The sequence below is a fragment of the Aotus nancymaae genome, unplaced genomic scaffold, assembly GCF_030222135.1.
Source record: "Aotus nancymaae isolate 86718 unplaced genomic scaffold, 86718_ANA_hifiasm-v0.15.2.pri h1tg000007l, whole genome shotgun sequence".
NCBI lineage: Eukaryota > Metazoa > Chordata > Mammalia > Primates > Aotidae > Aotus > Aotus nancymaae.
Window position 1 is genome coordinate 25,565,570 of NW_026988418.1, and position 23,330 is coordinate 25,588,899.

General features: G+C 42.9%; 1 pseudogene; it reads left to right on the forward strand.

The window, feature by feature from the left end:
* The first annotated feature begins 4,977 nt into the window (after window positions 1-4,977).
* LOC105710459 (actin-3-like) lies at window positions 4,978-19,988 on the forward strand (annotated as a pseudogene).
* The last annotated feature ends 3,342 nt before the right edge of the window (window positions 19,989-23,330 follow it).

The window sequence follows — 23,330 nt, forward strand, 5'->3', positions numbered from 1 at the left end:
GGCCTTGGTGGGTGGATCACAAGGTCAAGAGATCAAGACCATCGTGGTCAACATGGTGAAACTCCATCTCTACTAAAATACAAAAATTATCTGGGCATGGTGGCGGGTGCCTGTAGTCCCAGCTACTCAGGAGGCTGAAGTAGGAGAATTGCTTGAACCTGGGAGGTGGAGGTTGCAGGGAGCCGAGATTGTGCCACTGCACTTCAGCCTGGTGACAGAGCAAGACTCCATCTCAAAAAAACAAAGAAAGAAAGAAAGGCCGGGCGAGGAGGCACATGCCTGTAATCCTAGCACTTTGGGAGGCTGAGGCAGGTGTGTCACAAGGTCAGGAGTTTAAGATCAACCTGGCCAAGATGGTGAAACCCCATCTCAAAAAAAAAAAAAAAAAAAAAAGCAAATGTTAAAGTTTGGGGAATTTTAACAAAAAGTAGTAGTTCTTGGTATAACTTTTAAAACTTTTGTCTAAGCTTGAAATTATTTCAAAATAAAGAATTATCAAAAAAAAAAGGTACTTTTCTTTCCTACCAAAATATCTATACTTTAAATGTGACCCTTAGCTTTAAAAAAAAAATCACTCTTTGGGACTTCAATAGTCTTTATTCAATGTATGTTTTTGGCATCTATGTGCTAGAATTTAGGGATGTAGAGGTGAACTAGAAAAAATTTAGCCTTGCCCACATGAAGTTTATAATCTAGTGGGGAAATCCACTGTTGCACAAATAATTATGTAAGTGTAGTGATTATGTGATCCATTTCTGCAGCAACATATATACTTCACAAAGTCTTGCATATGGGCAAACATTATTTTATTCCTTCCTTATGAAAATATGAACTCAATCTCACTTTTTCTTTTTTTCCTGAAGGTCCTCTCTGTCTCACAATGACACTGCAACCACAGGAAGCCATTAAGAGTCCACTCAACTGATTCGTTCTTTCACTTGTGTTTCTGTTGGAGGGATGAGAATTAAAGAGGGAAATGGTGGTGGTTGTTCTTTTGAAAGCTAAAAAGCTTTCCATCTTGAAAAGCATTAAAGTCTGCTGCAGAAGCAAGGCACATTTTCAAACCTCCTGTTCATTACAGAGATATGCATCTAAGGAACTTTGGGCCATGTTGTGGGGTGACTTTTGAAATTCAAACAAAAGGGAGTTTGTTACAGAGCTCACAAGGGCAGTTCTGAAAGCGTCCTTTATTATAATAATAATTTCTAATTAATCCATTCATCACATCCTGATTTTCTGAAATCATTCATTTTCTAAGCAGCTACCTTTAACACTAAATGAAATTAAGAATGCTGTGATTTTAACTGATCCAATCTAAGCTAACCATTTAGTCATTTAGAAAAATGCAAAACAGAAATCTGGGCCCAGGTCTGAGATGAGTAATTTGCAATAATACTCTTCATACATTCCACCTTTGGAATGAAGAACCCTGACACTCCCAGGGGATATTAATGATCTAGTGATAAACAGAATTACACCAGGTGCTTCTCCTGGCTTGGGCCCCAGGCATGATAACGAAGGGGATATCAGTGAGGCCATAATGGGAACACATCCAACATTCTCCAGTTCAACTCGCCCCTTGAAAATATAGCTCTTTAGTAGGAGTGAGGGGGTGGAGATGTGGGGCTGGAGATGAGAATGAGGATGTGTGGCATGGGGTTTGGAAGTGCGGGCTGTTCGGGAAGCTTCCCTCCTGCCATTGTAGACCTTGTTAACCGCTGTGCTCACTAGCAGCCCCTCACTTTGCGTCTGGGGTATGTCTCCTTCCTAGGGTGCTGCCTCTCTGCTCAGACCTGGCCGCCTAAGGCCTGCCTTGCCATGGCTACAGTGCCTCAGAACTATTCTGGAATCAGCTGATGTTTTCACCTCATCCCCTGGCCCCCCAGACTCCGGCACTTGGCCCTGTCAGCCATCATGCATAGTTTTTAGCTCTTAAATGCAGGTGTCTCTCCATTTTTGGAAAATGAGTCACGGAAATACCTCAACCCACCAACTCATAAATCGAGAGAGGAGGCTCTGTTCTATAAAAGGATTTCCCAGAAAATCCCTCTGAAAGCTGAGCTTTCCTGATTAGCACAGAGGCAGATTTACCATGAAGCCAACAAACTTACACGACAACATCACTCATTTTCAGAAGCCCCTCCAAGGCCATGGAGGTTCTCTAATAATATTAATAATGCTTTTCCATGACTTTTTTTTTTTTGAGACAGAGTCTCGCACTGTCACCCGGGCTGGAGTGCAGTGGTGTGATCTCGCCTCACTGCAACCTCTGCCTCCCGGGTTTAAGCAATTCTCCTGCCTCAGCCTCCCAAGTAGTTGAGATTACAGGTGCCCACCACCATACCCAGCTAATTTTTTGTATTTTTAGTAGAAACAGGGTTTCATCATGTTGGCCAGGCTGGTCTTAAACTCCTAACCACTTTGGAGACCTCAGCCTCCCAAAGTGCTGGGATTACAGGCATGAGCCACTGTGCCAGGCCCCATGGTCATATTTTTTTTAGACAAATTTTCAAAGGCATAGTATCCTAACTGTAACTGCTTATAGCTACTGTCTCCTTCCCCTATATGCCCCTTTCCCTGTGTCCATGGTTTTAGGTGTCTGAGAGCAATTTCAGGATCCAGGTAAAGGAAGCATGAGTTGGGTCTAATCCCATTTAGTCTGGGTTTAGTGAGACATTTTTATATACCTCCAAGTCACTTTAATGTATAGTTAGCTATTGCTAGACATCCTGGTGTGGGAAAAGGCTCTCAGGAATGTCCCTACCAACCATATATTGATACCCTCCCCCTTCAGACTCATAACAGGAAGAGACTACACTCGTAAGTATGTAAGTAATGGAGGACAAACATGTTAGAATCAAAACCGGCCTGGCTGGGCCAAGGCCCTTGTGAAAGGAAGGTTCCCTCCAGCCAGGTCTCACTTTCCCAACCAAGGAAGGTCCTTGCCTTCTAAGTGTGGAATTCTAGAAGCTTCTCCTTTCAAGGAGACAGGAAGCTCCTTTGCCTCCTCTTCATGGAGTGAGTTAAAATCGGCCCTTAGCAGATTCTCCATGCTGGGCTAGTAGAAACCACCACTCCTCTTCTTGAGGCTGTAGGAGCCATTTCTAAAAAACTAAATTTTTGTGAATAAAATATTTAAATATCTTGAGAGATCTCAGTACTTAAAAGAATCTCAGGATCCTTGGATTCCTCATTCCAAAGGCTGCATGTATGAAGAGTATTATTGCAAAGACTCTCAGGGAGAATCTTTACATAAAATTGATACCTGCTTCCAAATTACTCTACTCTGAGTTCTAAGGTTACAAATAATAGCTAAATTATTTTGGAAACTTGCTTTGTGCCAGGTACCATGTTAAGTGCATTTAGTGCACATTATTTAATCTGCTTATTAAGGCAAGGAGAAAATCATTAAAGTTATCCCAATTTTAGAGATGGGTTAGTTGGGGCTTATTGAGGTTATGTAAACTACCAAGGGCCTCCCAGTTCTGAAGTGGTAGAAGCAGTCTTCAAAAGTTATGTTCTTTTGAGTCTTAAAGACTGCTTTTCTTTAATATTGTCTTATAATTACGTAAAATGTGAACATGGTTCTCAAGTCAAATCTATAAAAATACAGTCTCTATTCTTTTCCCCTCATGCTATTTTATTCTGCCTCACAAGTACCCTCTTTTTAAAATGATTTATCCTTCTAATATTTAAAAAAATTCAAGCAAATACCTTTCTTAGATAAATGAGAGCACACTTTTCTTTATTTTGCTAAATCTGAAGAACACACAAACAAATGATGCACTTGTGGATAGTTTAAGCCTACTATAAAGTGACTTTAAAACATAGTTACTTGACAAATTTAATTACTTTAGAAGACACCAGGAAACCATGATTGTTTTGAAAACTGGTAAATTTTATTATTATTATTATTATTATTATTATTATTATTTTGAGCCAGAATCTTGCTCTGTTACCCAGGCTGGTGTGCAGTGGTGCGATCTCGGCTCACTGCATCCTTCGCCTCCTAAGTTCAAGCAATTCTCCTGACTCAGCCTCCTAAGTAGTTCAAATTACAGGCACGCACCATCAGGCCCAGCTAAGTTTTGTGTTTTTAGTAGAGATGGGGTTTCACCATGTTGTCCAGGCTGGTCTCGAACTCCTGACCTCATGATCCGCCTGCTTTGGCCTCCCAAAGTGCTGGGATTTCAGGGGGTGAGCCACTGCACCTAGCCAAAGATTGGTAAAATTTTAAAGAAGAATTAAGACAGGCCAGGTGTGGTGGCTCACACCTGTAATCCCAGCACTTTGGGAGGCTGAGGCAGGTGGATCACCTTAGGTCAGGAGTTCAAGACCAGCCTGGTCAACATGGTGAAACCCCGTCTCTACTAAAAATACAAAAATTAGCCAGGCGAGGTGGCAGGTGCCTGTAATCCTAGCTGCTTGGGAGGCTGAGACAGGAGAATCACTTGAACCTGGGAGGTGGAGGTTGCAGTGAGCTGAGATCATGCCACTGCACTCCAGCCTGGGTGACAAGAGCCAATCTCCAACTCAAAAAAAAAAAAAAATGAATCAAGACTTTATCCTGCCATTCCATTCCTAAAAAAAAAAAAGTACTCCAAAAATGTGTGTGTGTTTACTTATTGATTTACTTACATAAAATATGTATATTTACTTATTTATTTTAATTGTACAAACTACTGACAAGAAGTTTCTCTTCATAGTCAGCTCATATGAGAAGGAATGAGAATCAGAGGAGTATCACTTTGCAGCTCCTGTGAATTACTCTATATAGGCAAAGATCACCAACAGATACTAACATCACAGAAAGGAGACAGCTAGATATTACCAGCTGCACAATTTACAATGAAAGTAAGCACCACCACCTACAGTCTTGCTAAAAAAAAAAAAATCAAACCTGATTCTCATCAAGCCTCGTGACCTCACTATCGGTTACAGAAACTACGAGAAAAAGGGAACATGTCAAACAGCACGATGGGGACGTGGGACGTAGGACATAACGGGCAAACTCCAGGCCATGGGAAATTCTACACGAAAAACAACCTGATTTTTTTGACAAGTAAGTTGCAAGCAATAAAAAAATGAGATGAAAAGGAAAACCCATGAATTGAAAGAAACCTAAGAGATATAATCCATTTTAATGTATGACACTTACTTGGGTTCTGATTCCAACAAACAGTTAAAAAATATTTTTAGGACCATAGGGAATTCACAGCAATTACTGAATGGGTATTTGATCAAAATCAAGTTCAGTTTTTTAATATGTTAATGTTATTGTGGGTTTTTCGATTCTTTATATTTTAGATGGAAATATTTATGGGTAAAATATTATGTTGTCTGGGATTTGTTCCAAAATAATTCACTGGGGGAGAGGAGTGGCTAGAAATATGGATGAAACTAGATTGACCTTGTGTTTATAATTTTTGAATCAGAATGATAAGTACATGGGAGTTTCTTATATTATTCTCCCTGTTTATATATATGTTTGAAAATCACACAACAAAATTTTTTATTTTTATTAATTAATTAATTAATTAATTTACTTGGAGACAGGGCCTTGTTCTAGTGCCCAGGCTGGAGTGCAGTGGCGTGATCACAGCTCACTGCAGCCTTGACCTCCCAAGCTCAAGCAATCCTCCTGCCTCAGCCTCCCAAGTAGCTGGGACTACAGGTGTGCACCACCACACCCAGCTAACTTTTTTGTTTTTGTTGGAGACAGGGTCTCATCTCAAACTTGGCTGGTCTCAAACTCCCGGGCTCAAGTGATCTTCCCACCTCAGCCTCCCAAAGTGCTGGGATTACAGGCATGAGCCCAAAATTTTTTAAAGATTTAAAAAATTATGCTCTTAAACACTAAGTTGATACCATCTCATCACCCATCTATTAACCCACAAATATAGGGTGATTAATTTTCTCCCAGTTTTGAAAAGCAAACAGTTATCAATATTATTAATATATTTAAGTCATTCCTCACAAATTGTAACAACTTTCCTCCCCTCTTTCCTGTTCATTGAACATGATTTACCCTCACTCCAGTGAAAATATCACATAATTCCCCTCCTAACCCAGACAAGAGAATTGAGAGATTCCCAAACACATTCTCAACTCCTTAATGCTGGAAAGGTGTGGCTTAACTGAGGGAAGTTGGAGGTAATGGATACCAGAAGCTTTTCTCTATTCTTGTTAATGTGTTCCCCTTAGAGAAGCTTAACAATAATTTTTCAGCTGAGTGAAAATGGTCCCCTAAGTAATTCTGGTGGACGTGGAGATGCACTCCCAGATCCCCTTCTAGGAAGGACTTGGTGACCCAGTTGGTGGGTGTGCAGTCAGTGGACAGCTTCAGAGATTGCCTCATTTGTGGAGAGATGCCTTCTCCAAGGCTATGCCCTGCCAGGGGCAGCTCACATCATGCAGTGTGGCATGTGGTGACCCGGCTGTAGTGACTCAATGCAGGAGAACCCTTGACAGGCTGTTCAGCTCCGGGGTGGTGGTCGGGGTGTCAGTTAAGGCTACCACACAAGTGGGCGTCTCCTCTATCCACTCCTGTTTCCTTCCGTTCCCCTCCACAGCTGTCATGCATTGCGGTTCTAGCAAAGTAGTTTGTCCTGAACACTTATGATCAGCTGGATTCATGTCACAGCATCTTAGACCTGACCAGTGATCCCAGAGTAGAGCAGACCTTTCTTGATGCTCTTTCTCGCACTTCTTTGATGAATATTGATGTTGGCAAGTGTTTCACTCACCAGCTTATACATATGGATTCCAAGATTCTAGGGACATAGCAATCCCTTTATGGATGCAAGTTCACCCTTAAGGGAAACTCTAGGCCTCATACACGTTTAGAAATTATTCGACATTGGCAGAAGTTTCACACTGAGTGAACTTGAAGAGCAAATCATTCCAAGTCTTGCTGCAGCTGCCATGTTTTCCCTATAACTGGATTGTGAGACACAATGAGTATCTGGGTTGTCAGTAATCAAGGAGAGGAAAATGCCATGCTTAGTTTATTTAGTGTAGTGTATTTGCTGGTTTAATTTTAGTTGAGATGAATATGCAAAAGGACTTCATTCATTATTTTGGTCCCTTTTCACACAAGAGCTTCTGTTCTTCAACTGTGAATTCTATTAACAAAGAGTTTCTAAGAGATGTAACCATCATGGTCAGAGAGGGAATAATGTATAAATCTTGACCATTTTCATTTGCAGATGATTGCATATTTGATCTTTATATCAGAGCCAATGGTTTGGGTGTTTTTCTTTTTCCCAAATGGCACCTTCAGGATGGTAAGGGATATTTCTTTGCCTGAGTGTTCTAATTAACAGTAGTTATAAAAGTAAAGCAGAATAAAAAAGAATGAAATTCTGATATATGTCATAACATGGATGAACTTTGAAAACATGCTGAGTTTTCAGAAACATGAAGTTTTCAACCACCAAGACCACGTCTGCCTTGTGAGCACAGAGCCTCACCCAGTGCTGGGGTCACACTGTGCCCATCTATGAGGGGTATGCCGTCCCTCTCACCATCCTGTGTCTTGACCTGGCTGGCTGGGACCTGACTGACTACCTCATGAAGATCCTCACTGAGCATGGCTATAGCTTCACCACCAAAGCCAAGAGGGAAATTGTGCATGATATCAAGGAGAAGCTGTGCTACGTCACCCTGGACTTCAAGCAGGAGATGGCCACGGCAGCCTCCAGCTCCTCCTTGGAGAAGAGCTATGTGCTGCCCGATGGCCAGGTTATCACCATCAGCCTTCCTGGCATGGAATCCTGTGGCATCCATGAAACTACCTTCAACTCCAACATGAAATATGACATGGACATCCGCAAAGACCTGTATGCCAACACAGTGCTGTCTGGTGGTACCACTATGTACCCTGGCATTGCCGACAGGTTCCAGAAGGAGATATCACCGCCCTGGCGCCCAGCACGATGAAGATCAAGATCATTGCTCCTCCCGAGCGCAAGTACTCCCTGTGAATCGGCGCCTCCATCCTGGCCTCTCTGTCCATCTTCCAGCAGATGCAGATCAGCAAGCAGGAGCACAAGGAGTCCAGCCCCTTTATCATCCACCGCAAATGCTTCCAGGCTGACTGTGACTTAATTGTGTTACACCCTTTCTTGACAAAACCTAACTTGCGCAGAAAGCAAGATGACATTGGCATGGCTTTATTTGTTTTTTTTGTTTTGTTTTGTTTTCTGGGTTGACTCAGGATTTAAAAACTGGAACGGTGTCGGTTGGAGCGAGCATCCCCCAAAGTTCTACGATGTGGCAGAGGACTTTGATTGTACATTGTTCTTTTTTAAAAATAGTCATTCCAAATAGCATGGGACGCATTGTTACAGGAAGTCCTTCCCCTCCCAAAAGCCACCGCATTTCCTTCTAAGTTGAATGGCCCAGTCCTCTCCCGACTCCACATAGGGGAGGTAATAGCGTTACTTTCCTGTAAATTATGTAATGCAACATTAAAAAAATATTTGCCTTAATCCTTTTTTATTTTGTTTTATTTTGAAAGTTTTTAGCCTTTGTGCCTACGCTTTTTTTGTCCCTCAACTTGAGATGTATGAAGACTTCTCAGTAAGCAGCCAGGGCTTACTTCTACACTGACTTGAGACCAGTTGAATATAAGTACACACCTTAAAAAAAAATGTTTTCAAAAACATGAAGCCAGATACAAAAAGAACAAATATTGTATGATTCCCCTTACATGAGATACCTGCAGCTGTCAAATGTATAGAGATGGAAAGTAGAATTGTGCTTACCAGGGGTTGGGGTGAAGAGAGAATGGGGAAATTCTCTGCTATTATTGTTTTTAAAACCCATTATTGGCCAGGCGTGGTGGCTCACGCCTATAATCCCAGCACTTTGGGAGGCTGAGGTGGGTGGATCATGAGGTCAGGAGTTCAAGATCAGCCTGACCAACATGGTGAAACCCCATGTCTACTAAAAATACAAAAATTAGCCAGCTGTGGTGCCGTGCACCTGTAATCCCAGCTACTTGGGAGCCTGAGGCAGGAGAATTGCTTGAACCTGGGAGGCGGAGGTTGCAGTGAGCTGAGAGTGCACCATTGCACTCCAACCTGAGCAACAGAGCAAGACTCTGTCTCAAAAAAAAAAAAAAAAAAAAAGCCATTATTGCTTAATTGGTACAGAATTTCAGTTTGGGAAGATAAAAATGTTCTGGAGATGGATGGTGGTGATGGCTACACAACAATGTGAATATACCTAATGCCACAGAACTGTACACTTAAAAATAGTTAAATGATAAACTTTATGTCATATATATTTTACCACAATTAAAACAAAAGTAAAGCAGAAGGTCAGAAGGGCAGTTAGTGTCGCAGCACCTTAGGGCCTTGGGGGTTAAACAGACCTGGTCTGAGGTCCTGCTTTGCCACTCAGTAGCCGTGTGACCTTGGTCAAGTAAATTAGCCCCGTGGGCTCATCAGTAAAATGGGGCTACCCTACATGGTTGTTGGAAGGATTAAATGAGATGGTGTAGGTGATGCCCTTGTCACAGAGCCTGGCACCTGGCAAGTGCTCAGTAAATGCTGGCTGGGATTAGGAAGCAGAATGCACAGTGGTTACACCACCCTGGAGTTGGACCACTTGATGATGAATCCTGGCAATCCACCTCTCACCATCAAAAGGATTGGGCAAATTACTGGACTTCTCTGTGCCCTAGCTGTCTCATTTGTAAGGTAGAGAAAATGATAGGTCCACCTCAGAGCGTTGTTATAAGGATTACAGCATTTCCATTATTGAACACATACATTAACACGTGAAGCACTCAAAAGCGTGCCTAGCAAGCACTATTTAAATATTCACTTTCATTACTAGGAGCAATTCTGGGGTAATGGACAAAAATGATCAAATAGCCCTATCAGAATACACACACCAAGTGTTTATTTAGGGAATTATGATTTGACTTGTGCAGCCTCATTTTAATTGTTGTTTGATATGGTTTGGATTTGTGTCCCTGCCCAAATTTCCTGTTGAATTGTAATCTCCATTATTGGAGAAGGGGCCTGGTGGGAGGTGATTGGATCATGGGGGCAGATTTCCCCTTCGCTGTTCTTGTGATAGTGAGTTCTCATGACATCTGGTTGTTTAAGTGTGTAGCACCTGTCCCCTCACTCTCTTCCTTCTGCTCCAGCTATGTAAGACATGCGTCCTTCCTCTTCACCTTCTGCCATGATTGTAAGTTTTCTGAGACCTCCCCAGCTATGCTTCCTGTACAGCCTGGGGAACCGTGAGTCAATTGAACCTCTTTTCTTTACAAATTACCCAGACTCTGGTACTTCTTTATAGCAATACGAGAACAGACTAATACATTGTTATTATGGTCTGTTAGCACTTCTTAGATGCTTACTATGTCCCAGGCACTCTGCAAAGCAGTTTCTAAGCATTGCCTTTTCAAATCCCCTCAACATTCCCCATTTAACAAGACACAGAGCAGATGAGCACCTTGCCCAAGAATCAGCCAACTAGAACCACCATGTGTCTGACTCCAGGTTACATCACTCCACTCTACCTCTTATAATAGCCTGTAGCTGTTGCCAGTGAAAACACATGTACGATAGAACACAAAAAAATAAATAAATAAAGCCTCTGGGATGGGGGGTCAATAATCGAGACTGGAACCTGGGATAAAATTGTTATTGCATTAAGCATTAATTTAGAACTAAGCCTCCCAGAGACCAAGGCAAAATGTCATATGGTATCTGACTTTTAAAGAAAAACCCTGCTCTTCCTTCCCTCACCCCAAACCTGGCACACTCCTACACATTTACTCATAATTAAAATCTAGGAGCAATCTATATTTGCCAGACACTTTTTAGTTTTTCAAAAGATATACTTGTTCCTGACACCAAAGTCTCAGCTAAATTGATGGTGTGGATTCTCATAGGAGGAATACTGATGTGTGACTGCAACCCAAGTGACTATTCTCGGTGTCAGCCCTAGATAAAGGCAGGCAGCAGAGTGTTCAGTCTGTGGGCCCTGGCAGGGGTAGGTACCATTGGATCACAGGCTCTTTGCCTGACAATGAACTACTGTGATCTGTTCAACGGCAAATATTTATTTTATAACACCATTGTGGGGAAAATCATGCATTGCTTTATACTGTACTCTTAAATGGACAAGGAATAGCAGGTCCAAATATTTAAGAAGAAAGTATAGATGAAATTAAAATTTAAAATGATACCCATTGGCCTAGTGTATTTTCCTGAAAATTAGGGGAAATACAGAAGCACTAGATTTTAGTAGGAGAACATCTTGGAACAGCTCAGAGAAAAGTAGTGATCACAAAATAAGGTTACATGTGAAAGGACAAAGTTCCTTAATGCCTCCCTTATTTTTCATCGGGGCAGGGGGGCAGTCTCTGAAGTGGGAGGTCAAAGCGGTCCACAGGTAAGGAGGAATTGGCCAAGCTGGAGGAGGCAGAGCTGTGGGCTTGCTGCCCTTCCAACCCCTAGAGTAGGGCAGGGGCCACTAGCTCTCAAAGGTCAGCCTTCTTCCAAAGAAAGGATTCCTTTCTGTGCCGTAGTCTAGGTATTCTATTTCTTACTCTGCCATTGGGGCTAACAGCAGTGAGCTAACGTGCTTTATGAATTTCCAAGACAGAGCAGCTTAATGCTGCCTTTCCCAAACTTTGATCAAGGGAAATCTGTATTGGCAGCACATCTATTAATATCCACAGGACAGGGTTCCTCACAGTACATTGATCTAATGTAATGAGCAGACACAGGTGAATAAACTCTGGCCAATGACCAAGGTAAAGGAAACATAATCCTTGTATTGTGCTTTCATCTTGCTTTCTATTTTAAATGTTGGTTTCTCTTTAAATGAGGCCTTCTGCCCTACAGGGGTCCTTTGTGCAAGAAAGTGTGTTTGCATATCAAAGTCTTACATTTCCCAATAAAGCCAACTTCTCAGAACACATTTTACTTTGATAAAGACCTTCCTGAGATTAGAAAGCTAAACAATAGTACAGTGCATTAAAAAGTTCTTTACCATGGAATTAGCCATGAGAGACCCATAAATACTTACTTATACAGTCTTCTTTGTCTGTGAATCCACTGGACAACCACATAGCCAACATGCTAAGGAAATACGTGACCATCCATATGTAGGTGGGTTAATGGGTAGTAACTGTGGGGCATGTGTGTTTCAGGAATACTAACTATTCACCAGCTGGGTGACTTTCACAAATCATTTCCCCTACATGCATCTTAATTTGGCATCTGAGAAACGAGGGTGTTGGATTACAGTGTTTCCAAACTTCTCCAAAGATAAGAATCCCTGGGGTAGTTGTTAAACATTGAGATTACTAAACCCTCCATGGAAATTCTGATGAAATGGATTTGGGTTGGGGCCCAGTGACCTGGTTTTAGTTTTTTAGTTGCTTGCTTCTATGTTTGCTTGCTTGTTTGTTTTTAAACAGGAGCTTTAGGTCCCTATTGTCAAGGAAGTTGGGGAAACCTTGACTAGATGACTGAGAGACTTTCCAGCCCTGCCGTTCTGTAATTCTGTGATTCTGCAAGGTAGGTGATCCACCAGCCCCCTCACTACAAGTTAAAATAAGATGTTGAGAAATTTTTCTTTTGTAGGTTCTCCCGATGATGGCGGGCGGGTGGGGGGGCATCTGGTTATGTCTGTATGATATAGATAACTAGTTCTCACAAGTCAACAACACCATAAGCCCTGTGGGAAGCCACAAAGCGTATTGTTTTGTGCTTATTAGAACTGTGAGGGTTCTTCCCATAAACTCTTCTGACAGGTTCTAAACTGGTGTCCCACACAGGGTGCTAGTGTCTGTTCTTTTCCCCAAACCTCACATTTACAACTTTCGACATCCAGAAATGGTTTCAGAACCTCATAGTTCCACTAATGGCTCCCGAGGTAAGATGGTGACCTGTGGTCAAACTTCAAACTCCTACACACACCAAACCTGTTTGCTTCCTCTTGCTTCTCTGGAAGCCAGTGGGTCCTTGAGACCAACTCAACCATTTGTGAGAACTGGTTGGGAAAATTAGGGTTTCCAACCAAACCCTTGAGACAATCTGAAGGCAAAGGGCTAAAAGTTCCTGCGAGTGTAGCTTCTTTGAAAGAAAATCTAGAGGATGCTTCCAAACAGTCATTTCTATTTGAAGTTTAAGCATTTTTAAGATGCACCTACACTTTCTCAAATCAACGATGCAAGCTGGAAAGAAAGCAGAAGATTTTAGAATCTCTTTGAACATCTTTGAAAACAGTAGTTATCCATGTGAGAGAAGAGTTGACACAGGAGAAAGGAAATGTAAACATAAGACAGGTGAGTGAAATAAAAACCGTGAAGTCCTGAATTAGAAATATGAGTATTGGTATGAACCCATGATATATTTGATATACATATATGTATCTTCTAGCTCTGTCCACTGAAAAGGGCTAGAAGCAAATGATCAACCCAGTAGAATGAGCACAGCGAATACTCATTGTAATCTCTAAATCCTATTTTCCATGGTGGCTCATGCCTGTAATCCCAGCACTTCGGGAGGCTAAGATGGGAAGATTGCCTCAGAAGTTAGAGGCTGCAGTGAGCTATGATGGCGACACTACATTCCAGCCTGATGACAGAGACAGACCAGACCCTGTTTCTAAAAATAAATAAATAAATCCTATTTTCCACCAAAAGGAGCCAGGGCTTTTTGGAGAAATAGCTGATTCCAAATCTGGGACAGAAAATTGCAAGATGAGCCTGGATTGCTTTGTCACACTAGAAAGCAAGGAAACTATCAAACACCAGTAGGGTTGTTTCAGAAAGACTCAGCTGCTAATTTAAATAGCATCCCACTAGCCAAAGATGGAATAATTTGAACACCAATGAGATTAATCACTGCAATGTATTTAAACCAACAAATGTATTAAAAATCCATTAATTTATTTAGATACATTTAAAGTTCCATTGGCCAAAAAAAATGCATTGGTTACATTTGGAGGATCCTAGGGATATGTCTTATTATTTTGAATATTGGTAAATAAAGAAAAAGAATCAAGCACTCAGCTTCATTCCCGTGCAATCTGTGTTTTAGTCAAACGGTGAATAAAGAGAAAGGTTTTCTTTTTAACAGAGTATTTTAGCTAACTAAATTACAAAGGAATGATATAATTTGACTATCATCAATTTGCACTTCCTAATGGATATGGATAGGAATCATTGATAGCTGCTATTAATAATATCACACAAGAGAGGAGACGATCAAACATTATGTACCTCCTGATGGAAGTACACAGCATCTATGGAGTATTCTCACCACAAAAACTTAAATTGAAATCTGATCAAGTCTCTAGATCTAATTAAAAATGTATAGGACTTACAGGGATCAGAGGAAGATGAAATCAGCAGAAGACAGATTATAAGGAAAACACTATGACATTGGTCCAGTTTCTCCAACGAATAGGTTGCAAGGAAAGAAAAAAAAGAAAAAGAAAGTAGGTGAAGCCTGTAAATTAAAACAGACTTAAACAACCTGGCACAGTGGCTCATGCCTGTAATCCCAGCACTTTGGGAGGCCAAGATGGGGGGATCACCTGAGGTCAGGAGTTAGAGACCAGCCTGACCAACATGGAGAAATCCCATCTCTAATAAAAATACACAATTGGCCGGGTATGGTCGCACACACCTGTAATCCCAGCTACTCAGGAGGCTGAGGCAGGGGAATTGCTTGAACCCGGGAGGTAGAGGTTTCGATGAGCCGAGATCAAGCCATTGCACTCCATCCTGGGCAACAAGAGTGAAACTCCATCTCAAAAAAAAGAAAAAAACCAGAACTAAACATATCAATTGTACAATACATAGATTTTATTTGGGTCCTGATTCTACCTAAAAATAGTCAAACAATTATGAGACTTTCCTGTATCCAGGAAAGCTAAATACAGACTGGATGTATAACAATATGAAGAACTGTTAATTGTTTGGTTGGTTGGCTTTGTTTTGTTTTGAGACAGTGTCTCACTCTGTTGCCCAGGCAGGAATGCAATCTGTGATCTCGGCTCACTGCAGCCGCGACCTCCCAGGCTCAAGTAATCATCCCACCTCAGCCTCCCGAGTAGCTGGGACTACAGGCATGCACTACCACACCCAGCTAATTTTTTGTAGAGACGGGGTCTTGCTATGTTGGTGGTCTCAAACTCCTGGGTTCAAACAATCTGCCCGCATTGGCCTCCCAAAGTCTCCCAAAATGCTGGCATTACAGGTGTGAGCCAACCACACCATTTTTTTGTTTGTTTTTGTTTTTTAGAAACAAGTCTCCCTCTCTAACTCAACATGGAGTGAAGTGGCACAATCATGACTCACTGCAGCCTCAACTTTCTGAGCTCAAGCGATCCACCCTGCCTCAACCTCCAGAGTGGCTGGGACTACTACAGGCCCACACCACCACGCCAGCTAATTTACTTTTATTTTTTGTAGAGATAGGGTCTCAATATGGTCTGAAACTCCTGGATCAAAGGATCCTCTTGCTTTTATTTTTTGTAGAGATGGGGTCTCCAAGCCGGTCTGGAACTCCTGGCCTCAAAGGATCCTCTTGCTTCAGCCTCCCAAAGTGCTAGGGTTAACTGGTGTGAGCCGCTGCACCAGGACTATTAATTTTTTACAGTATGGAAATGGCTCTGATTATGTTAAAAAAAAAAGTTCCTATATTTAAAAAATTTATACATATTTATGGGAAAAAAATGATATTGTGCCTGAGATTTGCTTCAAAAAATCTAGTTTGGCGGGGAATGAAAAGCATGAAGGAAATGAGACGACTGTGAGTTGATTACTGTCAAGCTGGATGGGGGTTTCATGGAGGTTCATTGTGCTATTCTCTCTACTTTTGCATAGAGTAAAATTTTTCTATAATAAAAATAAATGTAGGTAGGATTGATCGTTCCTTCTCTTGAAAGGATTCATCTTGCACATTCTTGAAAGGTGGCCAAGGAAGCCACCCCTTGTCCCCGTTCCTGGTGGGATGAGATATCCCTGGAGCCAGCAGAAGTGGGTATGACTCTGTCGCTCACATCTATTGAAGTCTTGAAAAATAACAGAACCCAATAAACATTCAAAAGCTACTTTCTCCAACATCAAGTTCTTATACCGTTATCTGTGGGGTAGGGAGCAACAAAGGGCCATGATGTTAGACTCCAGAACTCAAAATTTTTTTCCCTTGTCTTTACTGAAAACTCAGATCATCTTCATATTTTCTTCTGAGACCAGAAGGAAGATCTGGGGCTCTTGGCCAGCATCTCCTCCTTGTCAGGATTGGCCTCTTTCTTTCCATTTCTTTGAAGAATGAAAAAGAGCAGAAGAACCTGGAAAACATTATGCACCTTTCACAGAAATAAAATAAAAGCACACTGTGTCAATTTCTCACAGACACTGGAGCCAGGCGCTCATTTTACTTTCAGATATGTGGGAGAATCTTTTGTTAGATACTCAGCCCAGCACAATGGGGAAAAAATAGGATATACATATATGGTAACTAGGTTGTAAATAGATTTTAATCCCTTGAGCCAGCCTGCCTTTAATTCCTAATGCCCTGCCCCACAGTGAAATTATATGACCAGTATCCTAGATCTCAGGTTTTCAAAGTTTCCTTCTTTAAGCAGCCCTGGAACTCCTTACGTGCATAGAAACAAAAACAATTTTATAATAAATGACTCAAAAAATAAACAACCTTGCAATAAACTTTCAGCATTTTCCTGAACAGGAAGAGTAACAGTCCCAAACAAAGCCACCCGAATTGTTTTTCTTGCTTGCTGAGCTGCAAATCTTCGCTCTGCACACTGATTCCTGGTCCATGGTGCCCTTTTCATTAATTTGCTGGCAGATTTGAAGCAAATCTGATTCCCATCCTTTCCACAAATCCTCCGATCTCTCCTGAGAGCCAAAGTCTTGGCCCAGGAAAGTGCAGTTAGAAACAAAAATGAATTAACACTGAGTAAAAAAAAAATTGAGTAAGGCATGCTTAACCTTCTTCGTGCCTTCTTTCCTTTACTACTCATCCATCCCTCTGAGGTGACTACTTGAATTTTCTTCATTTCATACATGGAGAAACTGGAGCTTAAAGGGTTTACAACTAGTGAGAGGCTGAGCTATGACTCGACAAATTTCTTTTTGACTCCAAAGCTCAAGCTTATAATCACTGTAATAAACCTCTTTTATTAGGAGGCTTTGGAAGGACTTATTTACGCTAAAAGTAGCAGAACTTCGCAGAAAAGTTGCCAAGGCAGCAAGACATAGTAAGAAAGGGCACGTATGGTTGTGCATGCTGAGCCCTACAGAGGGCGCTGTTTGTACTATAGTTTATGAAACTAGCGTCCTCGGAGTTGTGCTGGGCACTGGCTGCAGCAGGACTACCTGCCTGAATGAGCATTAGCTTTGAAGTTTCAATAAACTTCTATGTTCTTTGACCGTGGGTGAGTTGCTTGGGGTTGCCAATAAATGCAGAACAGACAATTCTGCTAAGATGACTGCTACCCTAGTGGCTATTGCCGTGGTTATGAATACGGATTTATGATTACTGTACCCAGAAAGCAATCTCTCCCAGTGTGTTCTTCCTGAGGGTAGAAGATCACTTTGTATTATTTGGCCAAGTGCAAGTTCCTTCTCTTCCCTCTAAGCCTCTGAATGCAGAAGTGCTTAGATCTCAGTCTTTGGGCATCTCCTCTACCTATACTCATTTTCAAGGTGATCTCATCTAGCCCTGTAGCTCAAATGCCATCCACATACAACTCCCAAATTCTATCTCCAGCTTTATCCTCTCGCCTAGCTCCAGACTCTATCTCCATCTTAACCTCTCCACTTGAGCGTCTGATACGACCCTGAAGTGACACATGACCTAAGACATCTGGGATAGAAGTCTTGCTTTCCACTGCTCACCTGCTCTTCCCCCAGTCTTTCTCAGCCCTGTAAAAGACACCACCCTTCACCCATCTGGCTCAGGTCAAAAGTCTACAAGTCATTCGTAACTCCTCTCCTTTTGTTAAGTCTGATTTCAATGCAAGTCCTATCAATTCTGCCCCTCAACATTTATCTTTATTGGGCCTCTTCTCCCCATGTCCACTTGCTGCTTATGTGTGTGTGTTGGTAAGCTTCGTGAGTCATATATTTTATTTTCCCAGTATTAGAGACTGGATGTTTATGGCTTTCCAAAATTCATACCTTGAAACCTAATCCCCAAGGTTATGGTATGAGGTGATGGGCCTTTGGGAGGCGATTAAGTCATGAGGGTGGAATCCTCATGAATAGGATTGTGCCTTTATTTTTAAAAGAATGCTCCAGAGAACTCCCTTGCCCTTCCACCATTTGAAGACACGGAGAAAAGATGGCCATCTACGAACCAAGAAGCAAGGCCTCACCAGACACCAAATCTGACGGCATCTTGATCTTAGACTTTCCAGCCTCCAGAACTATGAGAAATAAATTTCTGTTGTTTATAAGCCCCCCGTCTATGCTAATTTGTAATAGCTGCCCAAATGCACCCAGATAAATTTTGTCTTTCAGTATGTGGGTTATAATTTTTCCTTTAAAACAGTGTCTTCAGGGGTGGATTCTAAATATAAAACTTTTATTGCTCTCAATTTCAAACCAATATAAACACCTAATCCTCGTCCTGCTTTGACCACAAGCATCTTATTTATTTATTTATTTTTTAATTTATAGACAGGATCTCAGTCTGTCACCCAGGCTGGAGTGTGGGGACAAGATCATAGCTTACTGCCACCCTGAACTCCTGGGCTAAAGTGATCCTCCCATGTCAGCTGTCCAGCTACTTTTAAATTTTTTTGTAGAGGTGAGCTCTGTCTGTGTTGCTCACACTGGTCGCAAACTCCCGGCCTCAAATGATTCTCCCACCTCAGCCTCCCAGAGCGCTGAGATTACAGATGTGAGCCACGTGCCCGGCCTGACCACAAGCATCTTGAAGGATTTTGTCTCTTCTCACACCAGCTGCTTCTTCCCAAGCCACTCACTATTCCATCCTCTGTAATCTTCTCCACTCAACATTGACACTGCTCTTGACGAGCCAATGACCTCCTAATTGCCAAATCCAAAGGCTTATCTCCAGACCTAATCATACTTGACCTCTCCAGTCACTGGAAATTGCTGATCTTTTTTTCTGCTCTGAATCCTGTGGCCCCTGCATCCTGCATTGCTCCTACCACTCTGGCTCAAAGGTGTCAGACTTATTTGATGACTCTCCTTGCAGACTCTACCTTTGATCTTCCTCTCTTCTCATTCTTCACCACTGGTTCTGAAACTTATGTTTTCAAGGACACCTTTGAAAACATGCTGAAAGCTGTAAGACAGTCATCCCTAAAATAAATAAGTAAGAATGCCTGTACTCATGGACACATAATGCCCTAAGTACTTTCAGGAGGTTCTGCACACCCTCAAGCCATGTTAGACCCGATGCTCTACTTTCTCAGCTGGGGGGATGCCAACCACTCACAGGGCTTCCATTGTCACGTATATGTTGATGGCTTTCAAATGTGTACCTTGACCAGCAATCATTTTCCAAAACTCTAATCTTGCACCCCAAATTTCCAACTAAAAACTCTGTTTATACCAAAGGATCTTATGTTCAATGTGTCAAAAACTGGCCTGAATATCTCATAGCCTCTGTCTGATTTTCCTCCAGATCGGCCCATTGCATGATGACATCACCATTCACCCCATCACCGAGGAGGAATTGGCTCTTCTCCCTCCTCTTGCTGCTTCCCAGGCTCCAGCCTTTCTCATCTCTCTCCTGGATTACAGGAGGAGCCTTTTGCTTGATCTGCTGTCTCCCTCATGGCCCTCTTTAAACCCACCTGCTGCACTGTGGCGAAATGTATCTTCAGCCTTTCCCTCCATCAAACCCCATTGCTCACAGCAGTACTTCCCCAAGCGTGTTTCAAAGAATACGAACTCTCCACGATATTATATGGATGAAAAAGGTTTTCATGGTCAATTAAGTTGAAGAAAAGAATGAAAATTAATTAGGTTTAATTATATCTCAGAGTCTTCAATATGCTAACACACATTTTGGAGCTCCAACTGGGAGATATGAAATAAAGCCTTTGTCAAACTATGTGGGAACAAAAGAGCCCGGCGTACCTCAGAAAACACTTTGGACTTGACTGGTCTCTGAGCTGAACTTGGATTTCCTTGTCCATCTCTCTTCCTTTCTGATTTCTAGCTGCTATTTTTGATAATGTAGACAATGAGAGGAAGGACAGCAGTGGCTTCAGGAAAACTAAGGTTTAAATCTCTGCTCAGATTATTTCTCAGGACACGTGCCGACTAGTGTCCCTGGGCCCCTGGAGAGGCTGAGCTCTGTGGGCTGTGCCACCAGGCGTCCTGGGCCTCTGGCTTCCAGCTGGGTTTGGCCAATGGAAAGCAGTGGTAGCAGAGGCGCGGGGAGGGTGTTCGTTTTGTCCCTCTGGTGGTTCTGCGGTGCTCCCACCCTCTCCCCCGCCCCAGCCCTTGTCTGATAGAGGTGACTCGCCTTCTCTTCCCCTTGAGGCCTGGGGGTGATCATGGCTTCCAGCTGCTAGTAACCCCTGGGGGCTTCGTCATCTCTTGTTAGTCCCCTTAATTCTGGCCACACCTTTGTAAATAGACCGTTCCTTAGACTCTCTTCAATTAAACCTTCTGAGTACACCATCCTATTTTCCCTGATGGAGACAGGACTTTAGCCTCCTTACAAAATGAGGATGGTAACATCTACCTCGCGGAGCAGCTGAGGATGTTCAGTGAAAGCACCCGAGGTGTGATGCACCCAGTAGAGTGCCTGACCCCCAGCAGCGCCCACTGAATAACAGATGGCTGCCCCAGTCCTGCCAGTTCTCCAAGTAGTCAGCTACTCAAGAGTGTCTCTGCTCCCTTGCCAGTGATCCAGGCTGAGGTGGGAAGAGGGAAATTATGCCAGACCCCAGTCTGAAGAGATCAAGCTGTCGCTGGGACGCAGGGTCCAGTCAGCAGTCACAGAACAGGACTGACCTGCGGGTCCCACTCCAGGGCCCCAGAACAGAGGATCCTAACAGGGACTGGAACAGTCAAGGGTCAGGGCGCCTCTGTGCTCAGCATTCCTCTTGGAAGAAAGCAGCCTCTGTGCTGGGCCCAGATGGTCTGGCCCCCCACACTGGCCAATTGTTTTCCGAGGAGGAAATCCTTCCAGTTTCCAGTCTACTCCTTGTCCCCCACTGAGGTGATGAAGTGGCCTGGAAGACGGGGTGCTGTTTGGAAAGGGAGGACACTTGAACTAGCTTTCCAGTATATTTCCCAACATGCATACACTGGGGAAATTTTAAAGGGGGTTAATAAGCCAGATGCAGTGGCTAGTGCCTGTAATTCCACCTACTTGGGAGGCTGAGGCAGGAAGATCATTTGAGGCCAGGAGTTTGAGACCAGCAAGACCTTGTCTCTAAAATAAAATTTTTTAAAAATAATAATAATAATAAAAAGACCAAGTACAGTAGCTCATGCCTGTAATCCCAGCATTTTGGGAGGCTGAGGTAGGCAGATCACTTGAAGCCAGGAGTTCAAGACCACCCTGGCCAACATGGCAAAACCTTGTCTCTATTAAAAATACAAACATTACCCGGGCATGGTGGTGCATGCCTATGGCCCTAGCTTCTCAGGTGACTGAAGCACAAGAATTGCTTGGATCCAGGAGGCGGAGGTTGTAGTGAGCTGAGATCGCACCACTGCACTCCAGCCTGGGTGGCAGAGTAAGACTCTGTCTCAAAAAAAAAAAAAAAAAAAAAAATACATAAAATAGGAATAAAAAAATCAAAGGGGCTAGGCACAGTGCCTCACGCCTGTAATCCTAGCACTTTGGGAGGCCAAGGTGGGCGAATCATCTCAGGTTAGGAGTTCGAGAGCAGCCTGGCCAACATGGAGAAAGCCCATCTCTATTAAAAATACAAAAATTAGCCAGACGTGGTGGCGGATGCCTGTGATCTCAGCTACTTGAGAGGCTGAGGCAGGAGAATCACTTGAACCGGGGAGGTGGAGGTTGCAGTGAGCCGAAATCACGTCACTGCACTCCAACCTGGGGGACAGAGTAAGACTCTGTCTCAAATAAATAAATAAATAGAAGAGCATTAATGGAAATGATATATTAGAGAATATTTAGTGAATCTGCAGGCTGGCAAATGTATACTGAGCCCTCATAAAGGAAATTAATGTATTGGGTGTGTTGAACAAAACATGCCTGACTTAGGGCACATAATCAAAATGTAGTTTTATTTTGTTTTCTACTAACTCTTTAAATCAATTCAATGGGTAAAATTTTTACAATTTCTTGAAAATCAGGGAGTTTTTCTAATCACTCCTAAAGCCAGGAACAGATAGTCTAATTCAGAAGCAAAACAACGCAGTATGGTACCCAACACCTCAAATTTCCCTTAGGGCAAGTCTTCTTTGCCTTCTCCCCACCCAGGTGCTCTCTGGTAGAAAATTGTCTCCCAGGACCAGGATCCCTCCCGTAGCAGATGTGCCAGCTGAAGGAACTCTGAGCTCTCCATCACCCTGGGGCCTCAGCGATTTAAAATGTAAAATTTCTCCCAGCATCAGGGAGTCCCCACATTGATCTGCCACAGAGAGACATGACTAGTCAAATGTCAAATGAGAATGCAGAAAAAGAAGCCAGGCAAGGAGGGGGGCGGGCCTCTGCCTGGAAGGGGAGCAGGGAAGGTTTCATGACTCTCTACCCCGAGGCTATTTGCCTTCCCAAGGTGGGTCCAGAGGCCCTGGGGACCCTGAGGCTCTCCCGGCGATGCGGAGGATCTGGCTCTGGTATCACAGGATGCCCTGATGTCAAGCAATCCACAAGTAGGATAGTGAGGTTTTTAACTCCTCAAAAGCCATAGTAAATACAAGCTTGAGAGCCAGGAGGAAAGAGGTAAGAAAGAGAACGTGTCACACGCCAGGACCAAATTAAATGTCTCTCTCCCTCAAGACACTCTGCAGGACTCTCCATGATATACTGGCTCAACAGGCTGAGTCGCAGCTCCAGAAATTTATTTTGAGAACTGCAGATCTCGGGAGATGGTGAAATTGCGAGTCTAAACAAATCTCTGTGTCAAGCGAGGGCACAGGTGGGTTGTGGATGGTGTCCAGACACCTGGCTTGGAACTATTTGGGAGGACAGGCTATGAAGGAAACCCTTGGCCCAGGACGCTAAATATTTTCTAACTTAGAATGCGAAGGTACTGGTCACATTCCTTCCACTTGATCCCAACCCCTTCAACTGCCCCCCACCAGACCCACGACCTGAAGCCCCTGGTGTAGTAGGCAGAATAATGGCCCCTCAAAG